Source organism: Papio anubis, chromosome 3, assembly GCF_008728515.1.
Source record: "Papio anubis isolate 15944 chromosome 3, Panubis1.0, whole genome shotgun sequence".
In the NCBI taxonomy this organism is placed as follows: Eukaryota; Metazoa; Chordata; class Mammalia; order Primates; family Cercopithecidae; genus Papio; species Papio anubis.
The window spans coordinates 142,609,333-142,630,409 of NC_044978.1; positions in this window are offsets into that span (position 1 = coordinate 142,609,333).

Sequence of the window (21,077 nt, forward strand, 5' to 3'; positions counted from 1 at the left end):
CGGAGCTTGCAGTGAGCCGAGATCTCGTCACTGAACTCCAGCCTGGGAGACACAGCGAGACTCCGTCTCAAAAAAAAAAAAAAAAAAAGAAAGGAAAAGAAAAAAGAAAACATGGCTTATCCAAATTTGTAAAATGCGACAAAACCAGTGCCTAGAGGGAAATCTCTAGCATTGAGGGCATATATTAGAAAAGAAAAAAGACCCAGAATCCATAATACAAATTTCCACCTTATGAAACTAGAAAAAGAGAAAATTTAATTCAAAATGAAAGAAGAAAATAAATCATAAATATTAGAGAAGAAATCAATGAATTGAAACACAAAATTAATAGATAAGTGACAAAATCAAAAGCTGGTTCTTTGAGAGAAATTGGTAACGTTGGCAAGTCTCTAGGCTGGCTGACTATGAAAAAAGGAAAGAGGACACCAATTGTTGACATCAGAAGTGAAAGAAGGGTCCTCATTATATATAACATGGATATTAATTAGATAATAAGGAAATACTATGAACAACTCTATGCCAGGTAATTTGACAACCTAGATGAAATCAATGACTTGAAAGAGACAATCTGCAAAAATTTACACTAGAAGAAATAGACAATGAGAATAAGCCAATATTTATTATTATTAAACTAATAATATTCCAAAAGGAAAGAACCAGGCCTGGATGTTTTTATTGGTGAATTCTACTAAACATTTAAGAAACAAAGTATACCGGTTCTCTACACTCTCTTTCAGAAAATAGAAGCAGAGGAAATACTTTCTACTTAATTGTATGAACACAAAATTACCTTAACACTACCAAGAGACAAAGACATTAATTACATAGATGCTGCAATAAACATAGGGGTGCAGATATCTTTTTCATATAGTAGGTTAGTTTCCTTTGGATACTCAGTAGTGGGATTGCTGGAACCTATGGTAATTCTATTATTGGTTCTTCGATAAATCTCCATGTTGTTTTCTATAATGGCTGTTCTAATTTAGATTCTCACCAACAGTACATATGGTGTCCTTTATTCACATTCTCTCCAGAATCTATTATGTTTTATCCGTTTTTTTGAGACAGGGTCTCACTCTGTCACCCAGACTGGAGTGCAGTGGTGTGATCTCGGCTCACTGCAACCTCTGCCTCCCAGGCTTAAGTGATTCTCCTGCCTCATCCTCCCAAGTAGCTGGGATTACAGGTGCACACCACCACGCACGGCTAATTTTTGTATTTTTAGTAGAGATGGGGTTTCAACATGTTGGCCAGGTTGGTCTCGAACTACTAATCTCAAATGATCCACCCACCTTGGCATGTTTTGTTTTTTTAGCCATTCTAACTTGTGTAAGATGTTATCTTGCAGTTTTAATTTGCATTTTCCTGGTGATTGCTGATATTGAGCATTTTTTTTTTTTCATATGCACAGGGACCATTTGTAGATCTTCTTTGATAAATGTCTAATCACATCCTTTGCTCACTTTTTAATCGGATTGTTTTTGCTGTTGAGATGTTAGAGTTCCTTGAATATTGTAGATATGAGTCCCTTTCCAGATGGATAGTTTGCAAGTATTTTCTCCAACTCAACAGGCTATCTCTTTACTCTGTTGATTATTTCTTCTGTGCAGAAGATTTTTAGTTTAATGTATCATTTGTCTATTTTTGTTTTTGTTCTCTGTGTATAAGCTGTATTATTAGTTGCCCAAACTTTTGAAAGCAACTAAGACGCCCTCTAGCAGATGAATGGCTATATAAATTATAGAATATCTAAACAATGAAATATTATTCAATGTTAAGAATAAATGAGCTACCAACCCATGAAAAGACATAGAAGAAACTTACATGCATATCACTAAGTGAGAGAAGCCGAATTGAAGAGAGCTAACATTATGTAATTCCAGCTATACAACTTTCTAGAAAAGCAAACTTTGAAGAAAGTAAAAAGTTCAGTGGTTGCCAGAGGTCAATGGAGTGGGAAAAATAAATAGGCAGAGCACAGAGGATTTTTAGAGTAGTGAAACTATTCTGTAAGTATAATGGTAGATACATGCCATTACACTTTTCCAAACCCACCGAATGTACAACACCAAGAATGAGCCCTAAAGTAACCATGGACTTTTGCTGATGTGTAGGTGCATCAGTTGTAACCAATATCCTAGTGTGGTGAGAAATGTTAATACTGGGGGAGGGTATGGATGTGTGGAGGCAGGGAGTACATGAGAAACCTTCTGCTCTGTTTTGTTGTGAATCTAAAACTGCTGGAAAAAAAGTGAAGTCTATTTTTAATAAAATTTTAAACATAAGCCTCCCCAAAGCATGAAATATTGCATCTTTCATTTTAAGTGCTCAATATTTGTTGAATGAATGAATGAGTAGGAATTTACCACTGAGCCGAATGGGGGAATGACATACAAAGCTGAAGGAACACATGTGTCAGAGATCATACTTATAAAACTGAAGATAAAGGTTAAAATATTTATCATTTATGACATGACATTATGACATGAACACTGACCGATCTGAATGAACTTCTGACTAATCGGATTGGACACTGACCAAATCACTATACCAATGCATACTAGCTGAGTATCAACCTAGTGGAGAGGAATGCTGTCCTGTGATGAACACAAATTATTTTGTCTAGGGATGAGATATGCAATGGAATGAAAGAAAATGCACATTGATTGAGTCCCATAGTTGGAAAGTTTTGTGGAAAATTCTAAGAGATGTGATTAGTAAGTATTATTTTCTTATCTAGAATGCTACTAAATTGTAACAGTTTTTTTTAAAGTTTGCTCTGTATTTTCACATATTCACTATGGTCCTATCAGAAACAAAAATTGGGAAAATCCTTCAAAGTTATGAAGGTACTAATGGCTTAAAAAGCCATATTTTTTCTGCTCTTACATTTCAAAACTTTTGGATTGACAGTAATTTGGACACAAGTAAAAGTCACTTAAGCAAAAAGTATTTTTTTTTTATGTTACAAGGATGCTTCACATAACTGAAGGACAGAGATACAGCTGGGTGTCAGAAACAATTTGGAATAAGTCATCAAGTCTCTCCATATTTTATATTTTTTCTCACTACTGGTCCACTTCATTTTTTATCTGCAGAAAATCTATTTCCCATAATAATAGCAGAAAAATAGCAGCATCAAGGTCTCTTGAGTGTATGTCATCACTTTAAGCAAAGAGCCAGAACCCTTAACTCCAAATTTACATTTCTACAGAATACCACTCATCAGCCCAGGTGGATTAGCTTCATGACGCTGAGCCAATTAGACAGAGCTGGGGGAAGTAACTTGCAAGGTGGATTGAGGCAGAGATGTTCTACCCTGGCAAGAATATTTAATATTTCTTAGAAGCAGGGTCACATTTTCTGAGCCTCTAAGGTAGATGTCAATCAAAACTTCCCAGAAATGGATTGACATAGACATCTACTATAATTGGACCATACACCTCTAGGTTTTATCATCAACATTTAGTAAAATGTCTTGTGTTTAGTAGATGCTCAATCAATATTTACAGTTGGTCACAGTGGCTCACACTTGTAATCCCAGCACTTTCAGAAACTGAGATGGGAGGATTACTTAAGCCCAAGACCATACCACCTCCATCCAGCCTGAATGAAAAAGCAAGACTCCATCTCAAAATAAATAAATATGCCCTGCATTGACATATTTTATCTATACTCTTCCACTAACTGTAAATAGGTCAATATTTTGAATGTGGTGGGTAGCAATTTAGTGTAATGCTTAAAAATAGAAGGCTTTCATCAAGACTCTTCGTGTGCAAACCCTGCATTTGCGTCTTAATAGATTTGTGGTCCTGAGTAAGTTTTAGTTTCCTTTTCTGTGAAGTGGTCATTATGCTATTAATACTTCAGAAGTCTGCCATGGGCATTATATTAAATGACTCATATGAAATACCGGCAAGTTGAAAGTGTCCAATGAATGTTAACTGACATTACAATAAATAGCCACTGGATATTTTAGTGAATGCCCTTACCTGTAAAAATAAAAACTCAATTGAGCTTTACTTTTCACTTAAATTATATTGCATATTATAAAATCTTAATACTAATTTTGCTTTAATGAGCCAATTTAAATGAATACAGATAATGTTAACTGTAACAGAGTGGATATTTTACAAAGTCACTTTATGAATTATGGAGCTAAATTAACTAATTATATTAAAACAAAACAAAACACTGACTAGATGTTAAATCATGTTTAGCTTAAAGCTGCCTTCTTACATATTTTAATTTCAGCCTAAAGGTTTCTCTGTACATAGTGAACTATAACCTAAATGGAGGTGTAAATAAACTGTAACCTACTTTCGTGCCAATCACCAAGTTTTGGCCAATCAAAGGGGGCCAACTGTTCAAACCATGTTCAAATAAGGCAAACACCAGCTGTCACCAATCCAGCTGTTTCTGCACCTCACTTCCATTTTCTGTATTTACTTTCCCTTTTCTGTCTCTAAATCTTCTTCCACCACATAGCTGAGCTGGAGTCTTTTTGACTCTATTCTGGCTTGAGAAGCTGTCCGATTTGCAAATTAAAACTCTGTTAAAAAATTAATCTATCTAAGGTTTTACTTTTAACCTTAGGAAAGCACAATTTGAACTTACAAGTAGTTAGTCTTGACATTAATCAGGTATTAATATTTTGGTGAGGAGAATAAGATCAGCGAACAACTTTTATTTTTAATGGTACTGGGATTTGTTGTTTGTTTTAGTTCTTTAGTTGTGTTGTTTTGTTTTGTTTCGTTTTTACGCAAATGTCTGTTTGGGGACAGTTTATGTTGGGGTGCACTACGTTTTTCCAGAACTCATTTTCTACTCGGCACTTCTTATATGAAAATACTCAGGAAGATCAATAGGAGAAATTGTAACTTTTACAAGAAAGATATTTTTATGATTCATATCTCCCTTTTCTTTTAGAAGACGCTATTCTAAAAAGCTATTTTGGGATTTCTATTCTCAGTGCACCACAATAAAGGAAACTTTAAGAAAGTTGCAAAAACCCCTATAGTCATTACTTTTGCAGGATCAATAACTCAAATGGTGCTTCAACTTTTCAATGACAGAAGTTATACCCAGATGCTATAAAACTAATACATTGTTACCTTTAGCCCCATTCAGATTAGTTGATGATATCTATACTCAAATAACTCTGCATGAATTTTGTTAGAACTGTCAGAGAATAAGGATTAATTTCAGTAATATCTTACCATATCTGTGTTATTATAGTTGGTGCTGCCCCATTTCTAATACAAATCATTGTATTGTTCTCTAGTTTAGAATTTATTGGTGTCATAGGAAACATTTATGATTAAAACCCAATAACTGATGAAGAACTATGAAATAATTATCTACATATATGAGGTCAAACTATCTGTTCTTGGTTGATTATTAAAGACTAGAATTCTGCAGTAAGTAATAACATAAAATATATGCTTTCCAGATTCTTGAAAAAAAAAGAAAAAACTTTAAAGTTTTGGTTGCCCAACTTACCAAAATTCTAGTTGTGAGAGCTCATTTAATGGCAGAATTCCTGAAGGGATCCACTTCCATCGGTATTCAAAATTTCATCCTAAGACGAAACTAGAATAGGAAAAAACTGAATCTCGTTGCTTGGTCTTCAATTAATATTGCATCCAACAGAATGGGCTCAAGTTTATGTTTTTGACTTACAATGTACAGTGTCATGAATAAGAAATCTGTGAAACTCATGGCCATATGTGTCATTGCCAAGAATATCATACAGACTTTATGAAGACCAAACAGCAACATATTTGATGTACTTTAAATATTTTTCCCACCCAAATCTTATGTTAAAATATAATCCCAAATGTTGGAGGTGGGACCTGGTAGGGGGTGTTTGGGTCATGGTGGTGGATTTCTTATGGCCTGGTTCTGTCTTTGAGGCAGGGAGTGAGTTTTCATGAGATCTGGTTGTTTAAAAGCGTGTGGTACCTCCCCACCATCCCCACTTGCTCCCTCTTGCTCCTGCTTTCACCATGTGACATGAATGCCCTCACTTAACTTTCCACCGTGAGCAAAAGCTACCTGAGGCCGCCTCAGAAGCTGAGCAGATAATGGAGTCATGCTTGTACAGTCCCCAGTACCATAAGCCAATTAAATATCTTTTCTTTGTAAATTACCCAACCTCGAATATTTTATAAAGAAAGATTTTTTATAATAAATCTTTATAGCAATGCAAGAATGGCCTAACACAGAAAATTGGTACCAGCAGTGAGGTACAGTTATGAAAATTCCTGAAAATATGGAGGAGATATTGAAACTAAGTAACAGGCAGAGGTTCAATGAGTTTGGAGAGCTCAGAAGAAAATAGGCCGGATCTCTTGAGATCAAGCAATGATTATGACTAAATGCTGGATATAAATGGTGCCCAGTTGATAGTCTCTAGATGGAAAATGAGGAACTTATTGAGAACTGGATCAAAGGTCACCCTGTTATCCCTTAGCAAAGAGTTTTGCTGTTTTGTGTCCGTGCCCTAGGGATCTGTGGAACTTTGAATTTAAGAGTGATAATTTAAAATATCTGGAGGAAGAAATTTCTTTCCTTCCTTCCTTCCTTCCTTCCTTCCTTCCTTCCTTCCTTCCTTCCTTCCTTCCTTCTCTTCTTTCTTCTTTCTTCTTTCTTTCTTTTCTTTCTTCTTTCTTTCTTTCTTTCCTTCCTTCCTTCCTTCCTTCCTTTTCCTTCCTTCCTTCCTTCCTTCCTTCCTCCTTCCTTTTTTTAAGACAGGGTCTTGTTCTATCACCAAGGCTAGAGTGGAGTGGCACTGTCATGGCTCACTGTATCCCAACTTCCCAGGCTCAAGTTATCCTATCACCTCAGCCTCCTGAGTAGCTGGAACCACAGGCACATTCCATCACACCTGACTAATTTTTTATAATTTTTGATAGAGATGGGGTTTCATCATGTTTCCCAGGCTCGTCTCGATGTCCTGGGTCCAGTGATTTGCCTATGTTGGCCTACTGAAGTACTGGGATTATAAGTGTGAGCCACTGTGCCCAGCCAGCAGAAGAAATTTCTGTGCAGCAGCAAATTATTCAAGATATTGCCTTGTGGCTATACTTATATACTTACATGTCATATATACGGCCTGTACTCAGAGGCAGGAGTGAAGAAATAACTCAACATTGGAGTTTATATTTAAAGAGGAAACAGAGTGTAAAAGTTTAGAAAATATGCAGTCTGGCCATATGGTAGAAAAGAAAATCTCATTTTCAGGGAAGAATCAGAGTAGATTGCAAAGAAACCACTTGCTAGAGATATTTATCTGACTAAAAGAGAGCCAGGTGCTGAGAGTCAATACAATGGAAACAAGATCTTAAAGGCATTTCAGAGATCAAGTCAGTTCTTCCCATCACAAACCCAGAGGCCCAGAAGGACTAAATGGTTTCAGATCCCAAATCCAGAGCACCATTGCCCTGAGCCACCCTAGGAGGTCACTTCTTGCATCCTGGCCAATCCAATACCAGCTGTGAGTAAAAGGGCCCCAGGTATAGCTTGGGCCATTGCTGCAGAGAGTGAAAACCATAACCTTGGCAGCATCCATATGGTGTTAAGCTTGTGGGTTTGTAGAGTGCAAGAGTGAAGGAGGCATGGCTGCCTGTGCCTAGATTTCAGAGGATATATGGGAAAGCCCAGGTCCCCAGGAAGAAGCCTGCTGGAGGGGTGGAGACTTCACAGAGCACCTTTACTAGGGTAATATCAAGGCGAAATGTGGGGGTGGAACTCCCCAGCAGTGTTCCCAATGTGCACTGTCTAATGAGTCTGTGGTAAGGAGCCACCATCCTAAAGCCTCCCAGAATGGTAGAGCCATTGGCTTCCTATACCCTGATCCTGGAAAAGCCACAGGCAATCAACTGCAGCCCCTGAGAGTAGCCATAGAGGGTGAACCCTGAAAAGCCACAGGGTGGAACTGCTCAAGGCCTTAAGAGTCCACCTCTTACACTAGTGTGCCAAATATGTGGGGCATAAGGTCAAGGGAAATTATTTTTGAGCTTTAATATTTAATTACTGCCCTGCTGAGTTTTGGATTTGTGTGGCACATGCAGTCTCTTTATTTTGGCTGATTTCTCCCTTTTGGAATGGGAATGTCAGCCCGGTGCCTGTACCCCATTGTACCTTGAAAATAAATAACTTGTTTTGATTTCATAGGCTTATAGGTGGAAGGAACTCAACTAAGATAAGACTTTGGACTTTCAAATGATACTAAATTGGGTTCAGACTTTTGGTGGACTATTGAGAATGAATGGTTGTATTTTGAAATGTTAGAAGGGTATGAAATTTGAGGGACCTGGGGAAGAATAACATGGTTTGGATGTTTGTCCCATCCAAATCTTATGTTGAAATATATACCCAATATTGGAGGTGGGGTCTTGTGGAAGGTGTTTAGGTCACGGAAGCAGATCCTTCATGGTTTGGTGCTGTCCTTGAGATAGTGAGTGAGTTCTCTCAAGATCTGATTGCTTAAAAGTTTGTGGCAACTTCCTCCCTCCCACTCACTTGATCCCTCTTGCTCCTTCTTTTTCCATGTGACATGCCTTCTCCCGCTTCACCTTCTGCCATGAGTAAAATGTCCCTGAAGCTTCCAAAAAGGTTGAGCAGATGCTGGCACTATGCTAGTACAGCACACCATAACTGTGAGCCAAATAACCTTCTTTTATTTATAAATTACTCAGTCACAATTATTTCTTTATAGCAATGCAACAATGACCTAACACAGCATATCTTAGACCTTAATTCTAAGAGGAGTCATTTCTCTCCTAAGCAGTTATTTTAATTTTTTTTTCCATTATAGTACTGCAAATAACAATTGCGACTTAAGGAAATTAACATTTTCTTTATTCACTATGATTAATCACTGTTCTTTGTGCTTTGTATGTAATAATATATTGAATTTTCACAGGAACCCTCTGAAATAACTATTATTTCTATCTCCCAGACTACACAGTTGTAATATTTACTTGATGATTGATTAATATGCTAACTTATTCTTAAAAACTTAAGACAACCTAAATAAACAACAAACAAAAAGGTAAAATAAAAGGTAAAATTAGTGCAATTTAAAAATGTGCATGAGAAAAAGAAGACAAAGCCATGCTCTGTATTTCTGTTCACTTTAAAGAGATGAACAGAGAAGAACTAGTTGTGAAACTTATTTTACTTTATCTCTTTATCCATGGGTACACAGTTAAATATATTTATCATATGCTCTTGGACTGAGATGTGGACAGGAAACAGAGGTCTGACCAATAGAATGTGAAGATAAGTGAGATATGACAATTCAAACCTGGAACATAAATGCCTTACTTTTCAACTTTTATGCATTCTCTTGCCCAATCTAATGGCCTTGTGCTGATGTAGTAGGCAATCTTAAAAGCCAAGAATTGCAAATGGACAAACTTTTGTCAATACAAGTCTTTGAATGATTATAAATACAATACAAAATACAAGAAGAAAAATAGTGCTAAAATTACCCAAGATAAATCAACTAGAGCAAAAGCACAAAGCACATCTTATTAAAAGTGATTATTGAGTGTGGAATGTTCAGAATCATATAGTCTGGCTATGTAATAAATGAATGTTTAGCTTAGTTTGTAAACACCTTTAAGAAACTCGAAAGTAGAGAAGGATGGTCAAAACTTCAGGTAATCCTCAGGAGTACTATTTCTCTCAACTCATCTTTTGTTGAATGTTGGGAGGCAGAAATTTTATGATTTTTTTCCTTGATAAGTCTGTGAATGCAGATATTCTATGCTACTATTTAAATGCAGAATTATGTGCACATAAAAGTCAACTGGAAGAATATTTAGGTTAATATCTCTTTTGAAAGTTGAAGAATCTAAGGCGATATGCCCATATTGAGGTTCATGCGAGACGATGGACATCATGGACAAGACTTTTCTGCAGAAAACAACTTGGTGTATGTTACACAACAAGGGCAATCATGCAAGAGAAAGAAATAAAGGGTATTCAAATAGGAAGAGAGGAAGTCAAATTTTCTCTGTTTGCAGATGACATGATTGTATGTTTAGAAAACCCGATCATCTCAGCCCAAAATCTCAAGCTGATAGGCAACTTCAGCAAAGTTTCAGGATACAAAGTCAATGTGCAAAAATCACAAGCACTCCTACACACCAATAATAGAAAAACCCGAGAGCCAAATCTTGAGTAAACTCCCATTCACAATTGCTACAAAGACAATAAAAAACTTAGTAATACAGCTTACAAGGGATGTGAAGGATCTCTTCAAGGAGAACTAAAAACCATTGCTCAGAATAAGAGAAGACACAAACAAGTGGAAAAGCATTCCATGGTCATGGATAGGAAATAACAATATAGTGGAAATGGCCATACTACCCAAAGTATTTTACAGATTCAATGCCATTCCCAACAAGTTACCACTGACTTTCTTCACGGAATTAGAAAATAACTACTTTAAATTTCATATGGAACCAAAAAAGAGCCCGTATAGACAAGACAATCCTAAGCAAAAAGAACAAAGCTGGTGGCATCATGCTACCTGACTTCAAACTATACTACAAGGTTACAGTAACCAAAACAGCATGGTACTGCTACCAAAACAGATATATAGACCAATGGAACAGAACAGAGGCCTCAGAAATAATACCATACATCTACAATCATCTGATCTTTGACAAGCCTGACAAAAACAAACAATAGTGAAAGGATTCCCTGTTTAATAAATGGTGTTGAGAAAAGTGTCTAGCCATATGTGGAAAACTGAAATTGAATCTCTTCTTACACATTATACAAAAGTTAAATCAAGAGTGATTAAAGACTTAACTGTAAGACCTAACACCATAAAAACCCTAGAAGAAAATATAGGCAATACCATTCAGGACATAGGCATGTGCAAAGACTTCATGACTAAAACACCAAAAGTAATGACAACAAAAGCTAAATTTGGCACATGGGGTATAATTAAACTAAAGAGCTTCTGCACAGCAAAGGAAACCATCATCAGAGTGAACAGGCAACCTAGAGAATGAAAGGAAATTTTTGCAATCTATCCATCTATTAAGAGTCTAATACCCAGAATCTACAAGGATGTTAAACAAATTTACAAGAAAGAAACAACCCCATCGAAAAGTGGGCAAAGTATATGAACAGATATTTCTCAAAAGAAGACATTTATGAGGCCAAAAGACATATGAAAAAAATGTTCATCATCACTGGTCATTAGAGAAATACAAATCAAAACCACAATGAGATACCATCTCACAACTATTAGAATGGCGATCATTAAAAACTCAGGAAACAATAGAAATAGGAATGGAGAAATAGGAATGCTTTTACACTGTTGGTGGGAGTGTAAAATAGTTCAACCACGGTGGAAGACAGTGTGGCAATTCCTTAAGGATCTAAAACCAGAAATATCATTTGACCCAGCAATCCCATTACTGGGTATACACCCAAAGTCTTATAAATCATTCTACTATAAAGACACATGCACACATATGTTTATTGCAGCACTATTTACAATAGTAAATACTTGGAACCAACCCAAATGGCCATCAATGATAGACTGGATAAAGAAAATGTGGCACATATACACCATGAAATACTATGCAACCATAAAAAAGAATGAGTTCTTGTCCTTTAAAGGGAAATGGATGAAACTAGAAATCATCATTCTCAGTAAACTAACACAGGAAGAGAAAACCAAACAGCACACGTTCTCACTCATAAGTGGAAGTTGAACATTGAGAACACATGGACACAGGGAGGGGAACATCACATACTGCGGCCTATTGTGGGGTGGCAGATAAGGGGAGGGATGTGTGTGTGTGTGTGTGTGTGTACATATATACATACAAAGAATGGTGGGTTGTCGACTGGGAGTTGTACAGTGTATTAATTTTTATTGCTGTGTAACAAATTACCACAAAATGTGTATAACACTCATTCATTAGCTCAAATATTGTGGATCTAGTACAATATGGTGATAATCTTTACTCAATGTTTCACAAGGTTGAAATGAGGCATTGGGTGGGTTGAGTTTGTTTTTGAAGCTTCAAGATAAATATAAGCTCCTGAGTTCATGTAGGTAGGCAGAATTCAATTCTTGTAGCTGTAGGTCTGAGGTTTCCATTCCCTTTCTGGCTATCTGCCAGGGTTCATTTTGAACTCCTACAAGTTGACTACATTCCATGCAACATGATTGCTTCTGCATTCAAAGCTAGCTACAGAAAATTTTCCTCACATTGAATTCATCTCACACTTCTAATCTTTGACATCTCCATGTTTGACATTTAGACCCAGATTTAAAGGGTTTATGTGGTAAGGTCAGGCTCACCAAGATAATCTATCTATTTTAAGGTTAACTGAATTGGGAATTTAATTTTTCTGTAAAATCTCTTCACATCAATACTTAGGCTACTGTTTGATTGAATAAGTGGAAGTGGAAGTAGTTGTAGGTATACCAGGGCCAAGACTATTTTAGAATTCTGTCTACCAAATAGCATAGTGATGACCAGAATAATTGGAAACTGGAAAATGTAAAGTCATGTTTTCCTAGTCTCAATCTTTGAAGTATGGAACACAGTTGTCAACTATTTTTAACCATTGTTGAGGATCACGTGCTCTTAATTCTCTGATTCTCTATACTAATTCTATCATCCACCTTATATTCTTAGGCTTATCTTACTTTAAATTCAATTTCTATTCATTTTATCTTTTGTGTTATATGTAATACTATATCCTTTTTGAAAAGAGATTAGAAAATAGACACAATTATAAAAAAAAAAACCTTTGTTCTATGATTTCATTTTTCGAGATGATATAAAAAGTTGTGATTTTACCAAATGGAAAATAAGTCCTATAAAGAAAGTTGGAAAGGAATATTACATAGTTTCTCTCAGAGAAAATATATATAAAACCTGGTTAGCAAAAGATACAGACTGTACTTCTCTCAAAGTTCTTTGAAATTTAGATAATTACCTCGTTGACATAATTCAGCTAATGGGTTTGCTAGAGAAATGGATTGTAGCAGAAAGCCATTTTATTTCAACACTCTTAGAATTCTATTAAAATAATTATTGACTGTAGGGTAATAGTTATCTGAGCTGCAATAAAATATAGTAAATTAACATATTTGAAACTTTATATGCAGTAGTTTTACAGTGCCTAGAAGTTATGTGAATATTAACAAAATAATAATGAAATAAATATGAGGTCCTTTTTAAGAAAATGAACTGAACATATGTCTTGTAGCTTTCAAGAGAAGGGCAGAGGAAACACTATCTTTGAGCCCTTGAAATACTTATTTATTCCAGAAAAACACTGAAATTATATTTCAGCTTAGAATGTCTAGTGTCTTCTTCAATTTAAAAATCACAAAACTGTATGCCTCAGTAACACTGCTTTATTGAAATTAGATACTGTGAAATTTTCAAGTTGTAGAAGAGTTTGTGATTGATGGATGTGGAAAACATCACCTCTTCATAATGCTCAATCTTTCTTCATTTGGAGGTAGAATCATTCTAGCAAGTATTATGCTCCGCTGGTAACTTTAGAAAAAAGTGAACTTAGAATCTCTAAAGGTAGTTATGCATTTTAAAACTTATAAACATTGCAAAAAAATCAACTAGGTTTTCCAACCTTCTATACAGAAGGTGAGTATGTAACTCCCCTAATAATGGCATTGAGGGGTGTGTGTGTGTGTGTGTGTGTGTGTGTGTGTGTGTGTGTCTTTGTGTGTAAGAGAGAGAGAAAGAGAGAGAGGAGGAGGGGAAAGGAAAACATACTTCACATTGGTCTATGTGTCTACAAATTAGGTGAATACTTAAAGGACACCCCAATAGTATTTTTTGGGGGTTAAGCCATTTGTTAAAATAAAAACCTTGTGTGGGTGATGTATTGCTTTTTTGGAAGATGAACTTAGGTACTGTACTGGGAGAAATTTAGGCTTTGATATGTTATGCTACACTTTTTGGATTACTTTTGAGAGGTAGGCAGAAAAGAAAGTATAAATTCTGGAGAAAATATCTATTCTTTTAAAAAAATCATCTCTTCAAGTGAAATGTAAATATACCAATTGGTTAAAAAAAAAAAAGTCTTTTTGGGGAACATCAGATCTTCAGAGTTATTTGTTACTTACATTTCAAAGTAAATAATTACTGACAATGCCATTTAACCAAAGGAATGACCCAAATGCTTCAGGTCCAGAGATATGTATTTTTAAATCTACCATTTATTACTGATAATTATATGGCAAACTTAAAATGTAAAATGAGCCACATGTGAACATATGTTTATTTCAAAGATGTTTTCAGGGTTTTAAAATATTTAATAGAATACATATTGAAAAGTGGAGGCAGGAAAATCTAAAGATACAGGCTCCAGAAGCAGAGGGCTATGGCCAGGCTATGAACTCTGTCACCAGGTATACAGTTTTCAGCAAGTTGCTAAGACTTGTTAAGCCTTAGTTTCTCAACAAGCGAAGAGGGGAAAACAATGCCCATGCATAGGGGTTTTGTGAGGATTAATCTCATATTTAACGAATAATGGTGAAGTGGCAACTGACTTGAAGACTATTATATATACTAGGAAGGCAAGAATGAGCAAAACAGGTAGACCTCACTATCTGCCAGGGACTTATATTCTAGTAGGTTAAATGTGATGAGAAATATAAAGCCTTTCTCACAGTGTCTGGCATGTTGTAGTCACTTAATAAGTGGAAATTATGGTTACTTTATTAGTTTTTAATAAGAATGTATTTCATATTGAAAAAAACCTACAAATCTGCAAAACTGTGAAACAAAATGACATTTATTAAGACAGAAAGGGCTTTTTAAAAGAAACATACAGGCCAGGCACAGTGGCTCACGCCTGTAATTCCAACGCTTCAGGAAGCTGAGGCGGGTGGATCACCTGAGGATGGGAGTTTGAGACTAGCCTGACCAACATGGAGAAACCCCATCTCTACTAAAAATACAAAATTAACTGGGCGTGTAATCCCAGTTACTCTTGAGACTGAGGCAGGAGAATCGCTTGAACTTGGTAGGCAGAGGTTGCAGTGAGCTGAGATCGCATTATTGCACATCAGCCTGGACAACAAGAGTGAAACTCCATCTCAAAAAACCAAACCAAAACAAAACGAAGCATAGAACAAGCTTGGAGATTTTACTACCTATCCCAAGTCAAAATTCTTTTGGAGATCTTTAAGACTTGGGTTCCTCATTTATCTCCAGTTATGATAGCTTTACTGTAAAACTACACGAGCAAGTAGCACCACATGAAAAGAAAGAACTACAGATAACAAATGGGATTGAATATCATCTTCTCTATGTCCTTGTCTTGTCTATATTAAAATTATGTATTGGTGTCCTTATAAACAATGAAGGGAAATATCTATATTAATTTAAGGGGAGGCAAGAAAGATGCCCCATTTGCTATCACAAGAAGGTTAACAGTTTAGCACAGATATGACTGTCCTGTGAGCGTGGCCACTTTTTTGTTTGTTTGTTTTTAACCATTATTTTAAGTTCAGTGATACAAGAGCAGGTTTGCTACATAAGTAAACTTGTGTCATGGGGACTTGCTGTACAGAATATTTCATCACTCAGTTATTAAGCCTAGTACCCATTAGTTATTTTTCCTTATCCTCTCCCTCCTCCCAACCTCCATCCTCCATCCTACAGAAGGCCCTGGTGTGTGTTGTTTCCCTCTATGTGTCCATGTATTCTCACCACTTAGCTCCCACGTATAAGTGAGAACATGATATTTGCTTTTTTGTTCCTGTGTTAATTTACTGAGGATAATGGCTTCCAGATACATCCAAGACCCTGCAAAGGACATGATCCCATTTTTTTTTTTTTATGGCAGCATAGTATCCCATGGTGTATATGTACCATGTTTTCTTTATCCAACCTTCCATTGATGGGCATTTAGGTTGATTCCATGTATTTACTATTGCGAATAGTGCTACAATTAACATACACATGCATGTGCCTTTATAACAAAATGATTTTTATTCCTTTGGGTGTATACCCGGTAATGAAATTGCTGGGTCAAATGATATTCCTGTCTTTAGGTCTTTAAGGAATCACCACACTGTCTTCCACAATGGCCAAACTAAATTTTTATTTGATTTTCTTAGGTCAGTAATGTCTTTAATGGTTTATCTTATGTTATCTATATGGAATCCAAGATGCTCTTTAATATGGTAAATTAGAACATGTCAATCCATGCCTAGAAATCTTACTGGATTTCTAGGACAGAAATCATCCTTCTTCTCATGACTCCAGGATTCCAAATGACTTCTGATCTCTTATTATGCCATATTACCATCGATCACCATAGCCCATTGCATTGGCCTGCTTTCTTCCTCTTGAACATTTCTGCTTATCACTGTCTCCATTTTCTGTCTCTTCTGCCTTCAATTCTCTTATTCCAACAAGTTACGTGGTTAACTCTTTCATAATTTAGGAGCTCTGAGCTCAGATATTACTTCTTCCAAAGGCTTTCACTGACAAGAAGCTGAATACGAATCTACTATCTCATGACTATAAGGTTATAAAGACAATCTAAAGACAATCTAAAGATGACTGATCAGAAAGATAGGAGTGTAGGTCCTTGATGATACCAGTCTTGAATGGCCCATCTTATGACTTCGTTTTACATGATAACAGTAAAACCCTAATTTATTTCAGCCACAGTGTTTTTGTTTTGTTTTGTTTTGTTTTTGTTTTGTTTTGTTTTGTTTTTGTTTTTGTTTTTGTTTTTTTTCTGAAGGGTAAAAGTGGGATTATCTCCATGTAAAGAATCATTGAGAATTAGCTTACAATGACAGAGTATAATTATTCATTATTATGGATGTACAAGCCTGGTCTAATTAATCAAGTGAGATGAAGCAGATCACACATTATTACAATAAATCTCAGGTTTAAGATAACTGGCACTTTAAATATGTTTTACATTTGATCAAGTTGGAAAAGCCTATTTGAAATTTGAAAGGCTAAACTACATATAAATTATGACTGCTTTTTAAAAGCATTTAGAAAGAGGATATGTTTATTCTATATCAATAAATGTTCATGGTGCTAGAGCAGAATTTGTATTTGCAAACATAAGACACCTTATGTAATGTGCTTGGATACATAAAAGAAATAATGAGGAACATCCCCACACTTAAATATAGTTAAGAAAGTAATAATTTCTACTGACTGAGACAGATCACAACATCACATACTCTATTGAAGCAGTGTATATTTCACAGTAACTAGAAGAGAACTTGAAATGTTTCCAATACATAGAAATGATAAATACTCAAGGTGGTGAATACTTCACATACCCTCACTTGAACATAATACCTTCTATGCATGGAACAAAATATCATGTGTACTCTATAAATACACAAAATATTATGTATCAATAATTACATATGGAACAGATATAGAAAACAAAGAAAGATGGGCTTGTAGGAACTGGCTTGTTAAAAAAGGCCTTTAAGAGAGGACTGCCTGGAGGTTTGCTGTGCGTTTGTTGTGATTTTGGGGTTAAGCAAGGATAGTGAGATAAGCTCTTGGATAATACTAGGTTATATGTTTTTTATTGTTAGTGTACTTCACTGGTATTAATTTGGATTTTAGAGGAAAACATTACCTTTTTAAAGTCCTGATATGGTTTGGCTCTGTGTCTCTACCCAAATGTCACCTTGAATTATAGTAATCCCCATGTGTCAAGGGCAGGACAAGGTGGAGATAATTGAATCACGGGGACAGTTTCCCCCATGCTGTTCTCAGGATAGTGAGTGAGCTCTCATGAGATATGACGGTTTTATAAGAGGCTTTCCACTTCACTCTGCACTCATTCCCTCTCCTACTGCCCTGTGAAGAGGTGCCTTCCACCATGATTGTAAGTTTCCTGAGGCATCCCAAGCCATGTGGAGCTGTGGATCAATTAAACTTTTCTTTTCTTATCTTTTTTTTTTTTTTTTTTAATATGGAGTTTCGCTCTGTCACTAGGCTGGAGTGCAGTGATGGGGTCTCGGCTCACTGCAATCTCCACCTCCTGGGTTCAAGACATTCTCCTTCCTCAGCCTACCAAGTAGCTGGGGTTACAGGCGCATGCCACCACACCCAGCTAATTTTTGTATTTTTAGTAGAGACAGGGTTTCACCATGATGACCAGGATGGTCTCCATCTCCTGACCTCATGATCTGCCCGCCTCCCAAAGTGTTGGGATTACAGACATGAGCCACCACTCCCAGCCTGCAGACGGCCGAAACCGCTTTTCTTTGTAATTACCCAGTCTCGAGTATTTCTTCGTAGCAGCATGAGAACAGATTAATACAAGTCCTTAAGGCATATGTTGCCATTTTTCTTTTTAATATCAGTAAAACCAAATAACACATCAAACAACTTATAGTTTAAGTAGAGTATAAAATTCATGAATGTAAGAACTTGTTTTTACTTGTTTATTTTTGTCAACAATTTATCCTTGGCATTCAGCCTTCAGGCTGATATAGTTAGAACTCAAAAAGTTCTTGTTTAATAAATGAATGAAGAAATCATTTTAAAAAATAGTTACCCTAATAATATCTACCACCTTTAAAGTAATTGATACATGCCAGGCACTGTATGGACCTATGCATATAATAAATTATGTAAAAACTTTATATAAATAGATACTATTATTCCCCTCATTTTACAAATTAAAATATAGTAGTTACAAGGAATCAAATAGTTTTCCAGTTATGCACAGTAAATACTGGCAAAGCAATTTAAAACATAGTAATCTGATTCTAGATTACGCACTCCTAATGACTGTACTATGTACTCTAATTTAATGGGAACTAATCCATTATTGTTTTCTTCTATAGGATTCTTTCTAACTTTTTGTAAAATTATATGTGCCTGAGAGACCACTTCTGCATATATATATATACATATATAAATATATATATATAAAAAACATTTTTTTTTTTTTTTTGAGACGGAGTCTTACTCTGTCACCCAGGCTGGAGTCCAGTGGCAGAATCTCGGCTCACTGCAAGCTCTGCCTCCCGGGTTCACGCCATTCTCCTGCCTCAGCCTCCTGAGTAGCAGGAACTATAGGCGCCCGCCACCAGGCCTGGCTAATTTTTTGCACTTTTTTTTTTTAGTAGAGGCAGGGTTTCACCGTGTTAGCCAGGCGATCTCCTGACCTCGTGATCCACCCGCCTCGGCCTCCCAAAGTGCCGGGATTACAGGCGTGAGCCACTACGTCTGGCCACATTTTAAGGAGCATACTTACCAACCACTCTGCATCCATTGAAAAACTACACAGAGGAACCAGAAAACCATGTTACAAGTTGGCGAGAAAGTGAAGGGAAAAAATGAGGAGTTTTTAGCTCAAGAAATAGTATTTGGACAGACACAGTATCAGTCATAGTGTTTGAAAAGGTATCATAAAAATAGAGAAGTTTCTATTTAATGGTGTTTTATACAAAAAAAACTATGAGCCATGTATGTAAGAGATGATTTTATCCCCCCAGTAAAGCATTCCATAATGAACTAGCCCATTCCCTAATGTAGTGCGTTTCCTGTTATCTGGAATATGGAAACAGACGCTTAATCAGCACCTCCCAAGATTACAAGAATAATTTCTATAGTTCATAAAATACTCGTCCTTATGATCTCTCACAGTCACTCCAAACTTAGTCTTTAAAAATCTCCAATCATTAAAAGAAATTTTATAGAAAGCAAATAACAAATAGGAATTTTTGGTGAGAACTTTATTAGAAACAATCATGCGGGAAATACATATGTGTGAATATATGCACATATATTTTATATGTGCATCCACAGGCTTTTGTTTCAAGCCCCGTTCAGATTTTATTTTTCATGCCCAACTTTTCCTCTGGCATAAAATATTATAAAATGGTCCCTATCTACTGATTTCTCACAGTCTCTACTTAGATGTCTTTAGTTATTTCAAACTCAACAACACAAAAAATTTCTTGATATTTTGTCTCAGCAAAAGACACCAACCTGCATGCAAATAACCTGAGATTTATCTTTAGTATCAAAATAACTCTCCCTCCTTGTTCAGTTCATTGTCAAGTCGTTTTTATTGTACTTCCTAAATATACTTTAGAATCTTTTATCTTTTCTCCATCCTAATCAAAGCCACCATTACCTTTTTTGCTTAACTGTTCTACCAAACCTCTTAACATGGTGGTTTAGGAGCATTTTCTCTTATTCCCCAATCCACTATGCACAGCATAGCTGCAATGATCTTTCAAAACAAAGCAAACAAACACGCACCAAATCCCGTTTTACTCTTCTTCAGTTTAAAGCTCTTTAATGGGTTCTCCATGTATTTTGGATAAAGTGCAGAACTCTTAACAAAGTCTAAAAATCCCTGCATATGATCCTCCCTCCCTCTCTACATTCATTTCTGATCATTTCCTCTGGCTTTCTGCCTTATAGAACCATTGAATAATTTTCATTTTCTCAAATGTGTCATGCTTCCCACCACTGAAAGAACTTTTTACTTGTTCTTCCCACTGACAGAAATTATTGTGGTCCTCCTCTCAACCTGACCCTGTCAATGGTTACTCATCTTCTTTGTCCCTGATTACATATCACTGTCATTTAAAAAAAATGGGCCTCTAAACTCCATTTTAAGTTATGGCTCCCTGTTTTATACTCTTAGAGAACTCAGTACTTCCTTCCAAATACCTCTTGCAATGTAATTTAATGTTATTTGTTTATGTTTTCTACTAGAATGTCAACCACATGAGAGTACAGAAGGTCTTCTTGATTCACTCATTGCCATCTAGTACAGTGACTAGTTAACAAAAGTGTCAAAAAGCTATTTGTTATAGTATACACTTCTATCTAGGAAAAAAGATAGGTGCAACAAAAAGTGAAATCTAGGCAACTGCTGCTGAATATTTTCTAAAGTAACTTCAGTACCTATTTAATTATGCTCTTTCATTATTTTTTTTGGACCATCTACATAGCTGAACTAAGTTGTTTGTTTTTCATCCCATAGACATTAAATGTAAAAAGGAGAAAGACCCACAATTTGAGCTAGTAGAC